The sequence below is a fragment of the Corvus hawaiiensis genome, chromosome 21, assembly GCF_020740725.1.
Source record: "Corvus hawaiiensis isolate bCorHaw1 chromosome 21, bCorHaw1.pri.cur, whole genome shotgun sequence".
In the NCBI taxonomy this organism is placed as follows: domain Eukaryota; kingdom Metazoa; phylum Chordata; class Aves; order Passeriformes; family Corvidae; genus Corvus; species Corvus hawaiiensis.
This window is the reverse complement of record NC_063233.1, coordinates 2,968,585-2,983,446: the sequence shown is the minus strand read 5'-3', so window position 1 is coordinate 2,983,446 and position 14,862 is coordinate 2,968,585. Positions and strand designations below refer to the sequence as shown.

Genomic DNA, 14,862 nt, shown 5'->3' with positions numbered 1-14,862 from the left:
TCTCCTCCAAAGCAGCTGCTGATTGTGAGGATAAATGTTCCTCTCAGGAATGGGATGCCCAGCACCATCCGTATCCACTGCTGACAGACCGTGGCGGTGGCCTGCTTCCGAACCTGCTGCAAATCTGATTTTCCAAAGGGCCTTGATCCCATGGAAGTGCCACCTCCGCTTCCCAGCCTTCTCCAGGAGACAATCGCCGTGGCTGGGATCCCTTCTCCCCATCTTCCCTCACCCCAAATTGTCACCCTGGGCCACTTCTGCAGGAAATTGTATCTGATATTCCCGGTCAGGAAGGCAGACGCCAATGGGATGCATATAATATATAATATATTATATATAAAATATATTATAATTATATATTATATTATTATAATTATTTAATAATATTTAATAATACATAATATATAATTATATATAATTATATATAATAATATAATTAATAATGTATATAATATACATATTATATAATATATAATTATATATTATATTATATTATATATTATATTATATATAATATACAATATAATTATATATAATATATAATATAATATATAATTATATTTTATATTATATTATAATATGTTATATATTATATATAATATATTATATTATATACAATATATAATATTATATAATATATTATATAATATATATTATTAAATATTATTAAATAATTATTAATATTTAATATCATTAAATAATATTATATATTAAATGAATACAAAATATAAATTATAAAATAAAACATAAAATATAAAATAAAATAAAAATAAAAGATAAAATATAAAATAATATAAAATATAAAATATAAAATAAATATCAAAATATCAAAATACAAAATTCAGATGCTGTCAGTGGGTTGGGAAGCTGTGGTATATCCATCCCATTGGCATCGCCCTTCCTGACTGGGAATATCAGGTGCAATTTCCTGCAGAGGTGGCCCAGGGTGACAATTATATATTATATATTACGTATTACATATTATATATTATAACATATTATATATATTATATATATATATTATACTTTATTTAACATTTATATCTTATATTTTATCTTTTAATATCGTAATATTTTTTATTTATTTTATATTTTATATCAATACCAAAGACACCTCAAAAAAGACCTGGGGCATTTCAGCAATACAAAACCACCCATCACTGTGGCTCAGCAGGGATTTTTTTTCCCAAGTAATCAAACTTTTTTCCCATAAATGAAGGGTAATTTCTTACTAAAATAAAACCTTTCCATTCGGAAAATATAAAGTGTGGAAGGCTGGGAGGGTTTGTGTGCTCTCCGGGGCTTTTTTTGAGGCGAAACGTTGGAATTACTGCTCATCATCAGAAATAGAGAGCTGCTCAGAGGCTGTGAGGGACAAAATTGCCAGCTCTTATTGAATCTCTTATTTACTTGCAAAGTAAAGGAGAAGGTAAATAAGGAGCTCTGCAAAATATCTGCATCCCTGGCAATTTCCTTGTGGGCAATCACAGCCCCCACCCACGGGCTCTGCGGTGAATTGCAATGCTCGTCCTCTCCTTCTCTACATCCATCACATTTTGGCTCAGTAGTTTTGACTTCCACCCACTTTCGTGGCCGGGTGGGGAGAGGGGGGAGCAGAGAATGGAAAAAGCCCTGCTGTGTTTTCAGCAGGACAAATTGCAGCTGCTGGTGCGTGTCCAGCTGGAATGCTGAGTGAGAAATAAACGTTTGTGCTGCTGTGTCTCCAATGGGCACCTGCGTGTTTTATTTCGAATTTCCCTACACGGGGTCTGTGGTTTTTCCCAGGTGAGATGGAGTTCAAATCCTGACTTCTCTGCTTAAAAAGCTCTGTGTAAAGGGGTTTTTTTCCTGCTTACAACCTTCCTCCTGTCCAAATCCATCAGCTTTCTGATGGTCCAGCTGTTTTCCTCCACTTCAGGTCTGGAGCAGGCACTGGGCACAGTTTGAAGATGTGCAAGTGATGGAGCCTTGTCTGGACACCTCTGGCTTGAAATCTCAGCTGATTCAGCCTCATCTCCACTGCTTTCAAAGCATTAATTCCACTCAAGATGAGTTTTCCCTCATCTCTGTGGTTCTGGCTGGATCCTCAACCCGCACAGCCCCGGTTATTCCATCAGGCTCCCAAATCCAACACCTCAGAGCAGGGCCTCACGTGAGCTGGACCTTGCTGGGTCTCATTTGCAGATCTATTAAACTTCATCAGATTAAAGTTTGCTGAAAAAAAAAACAAACCGGGCAGAAACTTCAAGGGATCAGAAGAAGTTTAAATTGAAATCCTGTGTAAAACCTGTGCTAATCCTCCCCCACTGACAAATTTTAATTAGCCAAGGATATTAAGGAAAAGCCGTGGTTTGTGCCTGCAGCCTTTAATTATGATTTTAGGCTTCCTTAAAGGGACAGCCCCAAAGGGAGCAGCTTAAATCAGCACTCTGAGATGGAAACCCGCTTCCTTTCCCATCCCTCTCGTCATCTCTTTTGCTTGGAATTGTCCTTAGTAAGATTCCCATTGCCCTGCAGCTGCCATTGGATCCGACCCCAAAAGGAACCCTCAAAACCCATCCAGGCAATGAAAACACCACCAGGATTGGGCAAGGTCCGACCTGGGCATCCACATTTAATGGATGTGTTGGAGGGTTCATGCTGTTAAATGAAAATAGTGGAGAAATACCTGGATTCTCCAAGTTTGCACCATAAGTTTTATTGCAGGCTCCAAATCCCTCATTCCCTTCATGTTTGCTCCCAGGTGCCCCAAGAGAGGCCCTGCTGTCCCCTCCCGGTGGGATTTGGCTGGTGGGCACCACTCCCCACCCTGGGCTGGCACCTCTGGGTATTGCATAAGGCACCTCCGGGGCTACAGAACCGGAATTTCATTCCCAGCCCCAACAGCCTGGAACCAGAATTGTACAATTCCAAGCCTCCAGGGCTTCGCCTCGTTTCCCATTAAGATTTTATGACCCAAGTCAAAAATCACTCGGCTCTGTCCTTTCCCTGTTCCACTCCTTGAGCTCAGCCCCAGGCTGTTCCCGGCTGCCGAGCATCAGGAGCTGTCAAATCCATCCGCGGCCAGGAGAGAGGGCAGCACGTGGGACACCAGGGGAGCTCCGGTGTTTCCAGGTCACCCGAGAGGGAGGTTAAGGAGCTCACAAACCTGGCAGGGTTTTTTTTTCCCCTTTGAAATTCAGGCTTTTCCCAGAGCTGCGGAAGAGGAGCCGTGCCCCGTGGAACTGCTGGTCACCGATCGAGTGCCCGCTCTCACCCAGGAGGTGCTGGGGAATTTTCCTGTGCCCTTCCCTTCCCACCAGTATCTCCTGTGATTAAAGGGGTGTTCCCACTGCCAGAATGTCCCCAGACAGATGGGCAGCACCTGCAAACAACGCAGATGTCCAGGAGTGTGTCCTGTGCTTCCCCATCCCGACCCTGGCTGCCCCTGTTTGGAGCTGCCTGAGAATCACTGGGAAGCTCTGATTCCCGAGATGTTGGAGGTTGTCCAGCACATCACTCCCTGGAGCCACCTCGCTGGTTTTGTTTACTTGTGTGGAAGCCACAGGAGGGACTTTCAGGAGCCGTCCTGCCTTCCTCAGGCTCTCCAAGGAGCCATCATCTCCAGCTGGAGCAAGGCTTTAGTCCGTGATTTACTGCATCCTGATGCAGGCAAAATTCCCACCAATGCCTGTGGATGTGCCCCATCTCATTAATTTGATGGTGGTGCTGTTTGGAGGGAAGGAAAAGGAAAAAAAAGTTGCCTTTTCCCAAACTGTCGCTCTCCTGCACGCACGAGCAGTCCCGAAATTAAAACACTGCAGCTTGCTCTGCAAGGGCTCTTAGCTCCACATCCTAATTGCTTAATTAAGCTGTCTTGATCCAGGTAATAATTGCAAACTTTCTATCTGAGGAAGGTTTGCCGAGTTAAGCAAGAATTGATGAAACATTGGCAGTTCTGACGGAGCCGCCTGCTCTTTATTTCCTTCTGTGCTCTGGGAAAAGCCTCTTGAAGCCAAACCCTTCCCCCTGCCTGGTTTTATTTCACCCAAATTGAGGCGTGGGACTGATGTTGGTGCTGGGGGAGGCACAAAGTGCTCCTGGCACTGCTGTTCCCTCACTGGGAGCAGGGACAGCCCAGGAGCAGCAAAGGAGAGTTTGGCACTCAAGCAGCAATAAAAAGAGATTTTAAATGGCATTAAAATACCCAGAGAAACAGCACAACATAAATTTGTCTGCTGCTCCCCTCACACAGTAACCAGCCCCTGCCCCCTCCCGTGCTGCCCACGGTTTGTGTCAGAAAAGTGGGGAAACAAAGCAAAAAACAAAAATCCCAAAAAAGACCTGGTAGGGTTGGGGATGTGGCAGCCTGGGAAATGCCCAGTGTCCCTCCATCCTTGCAGTTCTTGGTCATCCTAATGCCGCATTAGATGGGAGATTGGGAAGGAATTCTTTACTCAGAGGGTGGGCAGGCCCTGGCACAGGGTGCCCAGAGCAGCTGGGGCTGCCCCTGGATCCCTGGCAGTGCCCAAGGTCAGGCTGGACATTGGGGCTTGGAGCAGCCTGGGACAGTGGAAGGTGTCCCTGCCCATGGCAGGGGTGGCACTGGATGATCTTTAAGTCCCTTTCCACCCCAAACCATTCCATGATTCCATGGGACCAGCATGGGACCCATCACCTCCATCCAGGAGTGCTTCCCACATTTTCCTGACCCCGTTTTCTCCCTGCTGTCCCAGTTCCATTTGTTCCCACAGTGCGACGAGGAGCTGCAATGTTTTCCCTGCCACTCGGAGATTTGGATCAGGAAGCGACCAGCTGAGATTGATATTGTCATGGTCTGGCTTTGCAGGAGCCTCCTGAATAAATTTCCCTTTACTGGACACAAAGGCTGCCATTCCAGCCCCTTCATCCTCATTATTCCCAAGGAAGTGCCTCCATAACCCACCTCAAGTTGTGCTTTGGTGGTCAAGGTCCCTCCTGGCTCCTGCTCCTGGGTGTGAGAGCCAGGAGGGAACTTTCCAGCAGCTTCCCTGCTGTTTCCATCTCCTGCAGAACACAGATTAATTTCCTTGTTCCTGCAAATAAGGATTCCAGTGATGCGATGTTAGGTGAGAGAATAGATTTCCCTACTTTGCGAGGTGAAAAAAAAAGGATTTTTTAAATTCTCTCCACATTTTAAATGTTGAAGTCCTCCCACTTTCAGGGGGGAACGGCAGTGCTGGTCTGAATGAGAGCATTTGTTCAGAGAGAGGGGTGGCCTGGCAGAGCAAAGAGCCCCTCTCCCCTCTCAGCTCCATCCCTGCTCATCAGGAAAAGGGACAATGACAAGCACAGAAATCCCCACCTGGTTAATTTGGTTACTTTCCTTTGTTTTCTGCACCTCCTGGCTGCAGTAACATCACATAACGAAGCAAAGCTGGGTGGTGCGGCTTCGTTTCAGCCCCTGGAGCAGCAGAAGAGTCAAGTGCCAAAATCCTGCCTGTTCGCTTAAATTTCCATCTGTTGAAACCAGGCAGAAGAGGGGAAGAACGGGGCCAGCACTGACATCCCTCTTGCTTGCAGGTGAAGGGAAGAGCTGCCTGAAATGCGTGCAGGAGCATGAGGGACCCTGCAGAGCAAACACTGGCTCCTGCCGCTGCATGAAAAGGAAATTCGAGGCAGTGGAGGGGCTGCAAAACAAAGCCAGACCCTCCTGCATCCCCCGAGGTGACAAATATCCCGCACCTGGATGTGCCAGGTGATCCAAATGCCCCGATTGTCCCTCCTGTGTAAGGAGAAAGTTGTGTGGAATCCAGGACAGGGCTGGAGAGTCCTCCCAGGGGCTTTTCTGAGCCTGGCAAGGGGCAGAGGCAGAGTTTGGATATGAAAAGAGTCAAGCAGACAAGGGAGGAAGCTGAGGCCAAGGGCAGAGACAAAATCAGGCACCACCACCACTCAGCAAAATCCGAATTATCCTCCATCAGCAGTGGGACCACGCCAGGACCGAGCTCCCACGGAGCCTGGCAAAGGAAAGCTTTGCTAGTTTTCATTTCATTCTCTTTTTCTCACAAAGGCCATTGAGCAGCCAGGGCAGAGGCAGCTTTAAGTGCTCGCTATAGATTTTCCCCCTTATTGATGAACCGAGAGAGGTTTGTGACGAGCCCAGTTCAGTCAGGGCACATTTAAAAATCAGCTATTGGCTGAAAAGGAAGGCACAGGTCAGATGAGGGCTCGGCAAAACCAGGCCATGGAGCTCCAAAACGCTCAGATCTGAAAGGAAAGCTGAGCAATCCCCCATATTTCCCTGGCCCTCGGTCCCAAACCAGGACTTCTCTCTTCTCTTATAGCAGATAACCAGGGCAAAGCGGGGTTTTCTTTGCCACCATGGCAGGGAGCAGCCTCCAGCCCCCGGGGCTCTGTTTTTACCCCCAGTACTCCCATCCTTTCCCTCCCTGGGTATCTCCCCTATTCCCCATCCCACAGCCAGTCCCGTTTCAGCAGTGGGTGGCAGGAAATTCCTCTTGTCATCGAGGCCACCACCACGAGGCCACTGGGGTCACCCGGCCCTGTTTAGTATCTTCCCACAAAGTCCATTGCTCAGATTTTACACACGGCAGCTCCCTGCCATAAAACCCCGCAGGCACCGATGATTTACATCTGATTTACACCTGACTTACACCCACGGGCCAGCAGCCTTTTAGGGGAGTTATAAGTCCTGGCGCATTCCTGCTTTTCTCCTTTCCCAGCTCCGTGTGTTGCCCCAGAAACAAGCCCAGCATGCCCAGGATAACTCAGAGGAATCCCCAGGGAGAACCCTGGGCTGTGGGATTCAGGAAGAGCCCCTTTTCCAGCAGCTTCTTCCCGCTGCACCACCTCGAGAGTCTGGGGGCATCCCCAGCCCTTTCCCCCTCAAGAGGAGCGGTCCCAAACCCATCACCGGCACCGGCACAACACCCCACCAGCTGCAGGGAGAAATTCCAGTCTCCTCGTCCGTTTCCTGACGATTTTCTTCGGCTAAGAACCAAAAACAGAGCAGCATCTCTTCGCCAGTCGGGCGAGAAGTTCCCTTTAAAACCCAGCTGTCAGGGATAAAATGCAAATAGGTGCACGAAGGGCAGCAAAGAAGTGATCTGATGCCTTTGATTGTTCCTGCCTGAGCCTCGTAAATCATCGCTGCCTCAGTCCTGTGCCCTGCTTGCTAATTCCTGCCATTACCGCTCCATTTATCCACGAGCATCGTCGGTTTGAATTCGAAATGTTGGTTTAATGTGGTGCTGATGGGATGGCAGGCGTTTACAAAAAGTACAGCAGCAATCTGCTGTGGGGAGAATACAGATTTTTTTTTTTTCCTCCCCCCCCTTCAAAACAGTAATAACGAAAGGAAATAACACCTCTGGCAACAGCTTCAAAGGCAATTGGGACAATTTTTGCAAAGGATTTTCTGCTCTCTATAATCATGTGCTTTTTCCTTTGATTTCCCCTCGCTCTGATGCTCGGAGCTCGTCACTGGGTGCGATGAAGGCCGTGCCTTGGGGGAACACGGCCCCTCACCTGTTTCATGTGCAGAGATTGTGTCTCACGCGGGATTGGAATCGCATTTAAACCCTTCCCACACGCGCCTGGCTTCACTTCTGGGCTGGGATGTTGCTCATGGGATGGCAGGGATACTCAGAGTGTGGGATGGGCTCTGGGAACTCTGCCCCTCAGCTGTGAGGGTCGTTCCTGGTGTCCCACACCGACGAGTCTCACCTGTGTGAGCTGGCCCTGGGCACCACCAGTGCCAAGAGGAGCGCTGGCACCCAAGAGTTTATCCTGTCAATGATGTGAGTGAGGAAAAAAGAGCTCTGGGAAGGGACTGGAGTCACATCCCAGTGCCACATCACCTCTCCACCCCACTGCTCCAGTCCCAGTCTGTTCCCCGCTCCCTCCCTGCCCCACACCCCCGTGTGTGGGAATGCTGATGGAGCATCAATGCAGCGTGTGGAGCTGGCTGCACCCACTGCTCTGTCGGAGCAGGAGCTGTCTGGAGGCTGATGGAAAAGCAGAAAAAGCCAAATATCAAACGGGCTGGAGGCAGCTGGGAGCAGCCCCTTTTGATTCCGCCGCAGAGCGGGGATGAGTTCATCCCCCCACGCAGCCCTTTCCTGCCGGAGCAAGCGGGCCCAAAGCAGAGTTAATTTCCCATCGACCGCTGTCTCCCGCATTAAAGGAGGGCTTTTGATCCGAGGTGTTGTGAATCCCTCTCACGCAGAAGGGCCGGGGCTGCTCTCCCGGGATATTGATCCCCGGCACTGCCTGCGGGCAGGGGAGTGGGGAATGAGCTGCTGAGCATCACAGCCAGGCGTAATTCCAGCTTTTCCAGCGGGGAGAGGGGTGGGAGGAGCTGCGGGAAGCAGCAGCGTCTCCCCTCATCAGCACCTGACCCAGCTGCTCTGCAGGGAGCGCCAGGCTGGGAGTGTTTCCAAACTGAAATGGAATTAATTCTCTTCCGGGGGCTTCCGGAGGCGAACGCTCAAAGGCGATGTTTACATTGGGCTGTGTCACCCGGCGTGGGCTACTCCTCCCTCCCTGCAGGTACCGAGTGACAGCAGGAGCCTGTGACTCACCAGGTGGGACGTGTCCCTCCAGTGTGACTTCAGACACGGGACACTGAAGAGGGATTGTCACCTCACAGCCAACACTGCCTGCATTTCCAAGCACGGGAGCAAAGCCAAGGAGAGCTGGGTGCCTTAAAAGCTGTGCGTGTCACCCGGCCGTGACCCTGCAATGACCTGGGTCAGGTCTCTGTGGGTCACTCTAAGCGTCCCCTGTGTTTTTCCAAAGTCCAGGAGCTGCAGGAAAACTCCTTTCCCTCAGCGTGGTGGGTGGTGGTGCCCGGAGCGCTGCTCCTGGAGGTGTTTTGCTGGGATGCTCGTGATGCCAACATCCAGCACTGCCCCTTCCCCAAGCCAGGAGCAATCCCAGGGAGCAGCAACCACTGGATAAACACAATAAATGTGCTGATAAACACACTAAATGTGCTGATAAACGGGCACAGCAGTGCTAGGGCTGGAGCAGCCCTGGGCAGAGCGGGCTGGTGCTCTGTAGTCACCACCTGACACAGATAGGGCAGCTGACCTGGCACTAATTTGTCCATTAAAACATGAGATTCCCGAGGGATTCTTCAGATTCCAATGGTGCAGTGCAAAAACGGAAAGCAGGGTGGGATGTTTTCCAGCAGCTGTGTGGCAAAGGGATTCCCCAGGAGCAAACAGAGCTGGGCTCCACCTCTGCTGGCTTAAAATGACTCAGGTCACTTGGCACCCCCTAAAAATCTGCTCCAGCCTGGAATACAAACCTGGAAGTGCTCACTTTGGAAATAACACCTTGACCAAAAGCCCAGCACTGGTGGCTTCCCACCTGCCTCAGTTTCCCCACTTCTCCCCGCATCACCTGAGCAGCATCGAGGGAGGTCCGAGGGGACAGAAAACACCTCGAGTGTTTGGCAGGAGGTTTGCATGCAAACATTAATCCCCATCCCCAGAATGATTAATTACTATTTGCCTGCTATTATTGTTTGTTTTCCATCAGCATCCTTGCTTTGGTTCTCTGCTGAATCCCACTCCTAATGCCAAGCCAGGGATATTTTAGGAAATGCAGATTATATAATATTTACATCTGTGCCACTTGTTTATTCCTCTCTGTCAGTTAATTTTATTACTGCTCCTCTCTCACGAAAGCAGTGATTCGCAGAGCCGAAAGCAGGCTACGTGATTTCAAGGATGCACTAATTTTAATAATTAAAAAGCTGCTGCCTTCCATCTGCCTGTGGAGGGAAGGAGAGGCAGCAGGAGGGCACGAGGCTCTGGTTGGGAAATCCCGCTCTGAACCAACCCAATGCTCCCCCAAAAAGTGATGGGTTCTCACCCAGTCGTGAGGGTTTCTCTTGGTTTTCATGTCTGGGAAGAGAAAAGAGACCCCAAGAAGGAAGAATAAGTAATTATGGGATTTTTTGAGGGCTTGAGGAGGAGCTGGAAAACTTGGGAGTGCAATAAAGCTGCGTTTTCCACTGGTCAGAACCATCTCCTTTGACAGAAATCAGAAGTTTGCAGCAAAGCCAAGGTTCTGCTCCTTGGTGTGGCCAGGAAGAAGGGAAATGCTCTTGGCCCCATTAGACAGGCCCTGGGGGCCCCAAAATGCAGCCCAGTCCCGAGGGGGTGCCAGCCCCCTGCAAGGACAGGGATGCTGGCACAGGGCCACCAAAACAGGGGCCGTTCTGCAGGGGACAGCAGCCCCTCAGGGGAGCAGCTGGGCAAAATAAAATAAAGTCCCTTTTGCACTTCCAGAGTGTGTCCAGAGGGTAAATGAGTGGTTAAAAAAGCCCCAAAAGCTGCCGGTCTGGATCAGCCCTGGGGCACCCAGAGCTGCTGTTGGGCTGGGTGGGTGGGTAGGTGCTGGGGTGGGGGAGTCCAAACACCAGAACAAACCAGTTCAGATGGTCAGGGATCACTTTCTGAGGATGGAAACCCCACAGCAATCCGTGGGTTTTCTCCCTTCCAGGCTGCCCCTCGAGGCCCAGGCTGGGCACTCAGTTGCCCATCAAACCCATTTCTCCCCACATTCCTGCTCTTCCCTGCTGGAAAAGCTCCAGGCATTAATCCCCACAGAGCTGCTCATCACCACTGCAGAGCCCTGGATTCTCCCTCCACCCCACTCCTGCTTGATGGAACTCCTGCAAGATTCCCGCTCCCATAACGAAAGCAGCATCTGCAGCACGTGGGGAGGGATAAGGCAAATACCAGCGAGAGGTTAACAGCATTTCCGAGCAGAACCCCCCACCCCGGCACTGCTGCCACATGTGAGCAGGGAATCTGAGCAGCACAATGCAAGGAAAATACAAGAGATGCAAACCAGAGCAGGCGGAGGGGACGGTGGGACGCGGCAGGGGGGAGCTCTCTGTGCTGGCACAGCTCTTTGCAGAGGAGCAGATGTCTGCGCTGGCAGGAAGGGGAAGAGGGGATTTGTTTATGGAGAGGAAAAATAATCTTTTAATTTGGCTCGTGGATCAAAACCTGAAAATTCATCCCCAAAGACACAAATCACTGGCATTTCTTCCCACCGGTGCTGGCAGCAAAATACAACAAAAGCTGGACCGTGGCAGTGCCACCAAACACGGCCCCTCAGGGGACACTTTGTGGTGCCCAGCACTGCAGCATCCCACACATCCCTGCTCCAGCCTGATGGAGGGTACAAAAAAACACCTCTGAGCATGATGCATGGCTCCCACCAGGCTTGGATAATTCCTGCCTCTCCTCCTTTCCTGCTTAGTAAGTGCTGCCTGGAAAATCAGGAGTCCAGCAAGGGCTGCTTCCCCAGCCAGCCAGCCCATAATTACACGTGGTGTTAAGTGCAGAAACATTTCCAAGACTGTGCTGAGAGCAGGAGCGCAGGGAGGGAGGATTATTTTAATTGAAAACCGTTCCCATCTCCAGGCCAGCCCGTGGTGTTTGCAGCAGGGCCAGGGCAGGGGTGGGCACTGCCCCCCAGCACAACCAGAGGCACCCAACAGTGCCCCCTGCCCTGGCTCCAGCGAGGGGGATGAGAACATTTCTGAAGGGCTTTTCTGGGAGCCAGCACGGCTGCAGAGCTGGCAGGGAGCCACAGGAGCTCTGTCCCTGCTCCCTGAATTAATCTGAGCTGCTCTCAGACCTGCAGCAGGAGCAGTGCCCAGGCAGGTGCCCGAGCCCTTTCCAGCTCTCCCATCTCAACTTGGCTGGCAGAGAATCCCAGAGAACCAATCCCCTCCCCTTCCTGCTCTCCTCAGGTGCTCAGGCTAAATATGCTGGTGCCCAGCATCCTTCTGGCAGGGTGACCTGCTCCTGCTGAGATTTAAATTTGTCCAAAAAAGCCCTTTTCTGCAAGCAGGACCCGGGAGGGCACCTCCTCACGTGCCGTGGATCCCAGCCCCACCTGACAGCCAAAAAACAGCAGATAAAGGATAATCAGAGAGAGGGCAAAGCCCCTGGGCACGGCAGGGGTGTGCCCTCCCCGCTGGCACACAATGCTTTTCCTTTCCATGTGTTTACTTGAGGACAAAAAAAAAAGCCAGAAAACACCCGTAGAAATCTTTTTAAGCAGTAATAAAATGAGTGGTAGAGCTCAAAGGACAGTGAGATGTTCACCCTCGGCCCCTCCATCCTTCCAGGGTGGCAGCGACATCCCACACCCCAAAAACCTGTGGGGACAACAGACAAGACACAGAGATCCCATGGGATCCCTGGGATGTACAGGAAGGCTCAGAGGAGGCAGCTCTGCTCCTGATCCCAAACCAGTCCTCATCTCTCTCCTTTTTCATCCGTTAATTTGAATTATTGGTGTTGGAGCAGGGAGGTTAGACCAGATGACCCCCACCGCCCTTCCAACCTTACCCAGTCTGTGATCCTCTGCTCCCAATGAAATGAATCCAGAGTCTCTCATTTTCAAACAAAGCAGGGCTTAACCTGAAAAAATAAAAAGTTTGGGTTAAAAACCTTCAAAATGGCTTCAACTTTTCCTCAGCAGAAGGAAAAAATTTTTGTATTTCTTCCCCTACAAAAGCAGGTGGTGTTTGCCATGAGGGTGCAGACTGCAGTGATGTTCCCCAGCCTGTGTCTATGGCAAAAAAAAAAAAGTTTGCCAAAGCCATTTTTATTCTGCTCCCACACAAGCTCCTTCCCTGCTCAGCAAAAGGGAATTTTCCCGTTTTATAGGAAGAAAGAAAATATCTTTGCTGTGCTGTCACCCCAGCAGCCACACACAAACACAGGGGCCCAGCAATTCCCCTGGACCGCCCCTCCAAGGGAGGTGTGGGGGTGACACCAGTGCCACGTGCAGAAGTAACGAGTTCTGTTAATGGAGCTCATCTTTGCAAATTGATATTGCTCCTGCAAACAGACAGCAAAAACCCCACCCTTCAATGTGTTTGAACATCACCTGCACGGAGCTGGGATCCAGCAGCAGCAGGGTCACCCCGGGGCTCAGCACTCCCACCTCGTGCTGAACTCGGGGCAACCGAGCTCGGAGTGGCAGCAGCTCTGACCTTCAGCCCTGCAGCTGATGGAAAATCCCATCAGCAAGGATCTGCTGCAGAGTCTATTCCCCTCTACAGTCCCCTCTGCACCTCCCAAACCTGACCACAGCACCCTCCAGGCTGAATTTAGGCTTTGAAAGAGCTTCTCAGGATGCAGGGACTGGTTAGTTCCCCCATTCCGCTCCTGCCCTCCCTTCTGCAGCCTCAGCGTTCACGGCCCAGAGTGATTTTGGTGCACTCTGGAGCTGGGTCACCCTTCTGCCAGCAGAAAAAGCCCAATTAGGGCACGGAGCAGTTTTCCGAGCCCAATTAGCAACGTGTGAACTTTAGGAGGGTGTTTAATTGAAGGAAGTTGAAGGACACACGCCTGACTCGGGTGCTGCCGAGCCCCGCAGGCACCGGCAGTGCTGAGGATGGATCATGAATTTTAAGGGGCTTTGCCAACCCAGGAGCCTCCTGCCCCCAGGGCTGCTGCAGTCGGGAGATTTTCCTGGGGATGTGACCCATGTGAACCTGCCCGAGCCTGCGTTTGTGGTGTTCGTTTCTAATATCAATGAGGAAAAGATACGCAGCGAAGAATTAGCACTGAATCAGAGAATTATTAGGGTTGGAAGCTTAAAGCTCATCTTGTTTCACCCTCTGCCATGGGCAGGGATATTTTCCTCTATCCCAGGTTGTTCCAAGCCCTGTCCAACGTGGCCTGGAGCAATTCCAGGGGTGGGACAGGGCACTGGGAGGTCACTTTGCAGTGTCAGTGCCCTCCCTGCCCTGTCTCATTAACTCCATTCATTCCTTGGAGCTCCTGGTCTTATTTTTGTGAAGCCAAGGAAGTTTGCAATAAAAACTCCTGCTTCCAGATCCTATCGATCCAAGGGCAGGAGGAGAGGGAGCGTGAAGGACTGAAACAGAGAGAACTGAGTGGCTGCTGCTGTGACCCCCCAGCAGCGCCTCAATTCCTGGCGAGAAAGAAAACAACCCAACCATTTGTTCAATCCGTCATTAATGAAGGCATAAATCATTAGGAGAATAATTCTTCCCAAATTGAATTACTCCTTCCAATTACCTGGCTTTTTTCTTTTCCCTCCTTTCCTTCCATTCCTTCATTCCCCAAGGAGCTGAGCAGAGCCGGTGCATTGGAATTAAGCTCAGCCAAGCAGGTGCTGCTCCATCACTTGTTGATTTCTTTCCCTTTTTCTCCTCAGACTGTGGCAGGAGAAAATGAAAACCGTGATGTCAAAGCCCCGTGGCTTCCCAGGAGAATTTACCCTGTAAGGTTTGGGGCTTTATTTACCTTTGTGTGGAACGAGTCCTTCTGGAAAACGCAGAGAGGGAGCCGGGTCCTTGATTTTATCTTCATGAACATTACTGATCCCCGGGCCCTTGCTCGCAGCCTTTCAAACCTTATCAGCGACTGAGACGTGAAAAAGAGACACAGACAAACAAGATTTAATCTGCCCAACATTTCTGCACCGCTGCCTCATGCCTAATGGAATCTCGGCTTGTTTGCAGCCTGGCACAAACAAGGAATGCACAAGTGGCAGGCGCAGGGGCAGAATCTCCTCCTGGTCCTACCCTGCTCTGTGCTGCCAGCCCCAGGGACAACAGCCCTGGGTTATTCTGAAATGAAAATGGGAATCCCTGGGGTATTTTTAGGGATTTCCTTTTCTCTTCTCTGTTTCAGGTTTGCCCCCTGAAACATTTGTCAACTTCTCCCCAAACCCACACCCCTGCAGGTTCTGCAAACCAGAGACTTGGCCATGACAGATTTTTTTCCCACAAATTTCTTTTCCCTTTCCCCCTGACACACATGAAGGGATTAAAAACCATGTCTCAGTTTCTTTCCTTGCCCTCTGCAC

The 14,862-nt window shown here is 50.3% G+C and overlaps 1 long non-coding RNA gene across 3 annotated transcripts in view; it reads right to left on the bottom strand.

The window, feature by feature from the left end:
* The window catches only part of LOC125336859, a 31,249-nt gene extending 16,775 nt beyond the window's left edge, over nt 1–14,474 (bottom strand). Inside the window, exons 1-4 of one of the 3 annotated variants that reach the window (XR_007207865.1) lie at nt 14,298–14,474; nt 14,070–14,209; nt 12,366–12,437; nt 1,097–2,214 (exon numbers count right to left, since the gene is read on the bottom strand). This is a non-coding gene — a long non-coding RNA (uncharacterized LOC125336859). Of the gene's footprint in view, nt 1–1,096; nt 2,215–4,588; nt 5,055–12,365; nt 12,438–14,069; nt 14,210–14,297 lie in introns of those variants that run through there. The other 2 variants (XR_007207866.1, XR_007207864.1) reach the window with 2 other exon arrangements.
* Nucleotides 14,475–14,862: the final 388 nt, after the last annotated feature.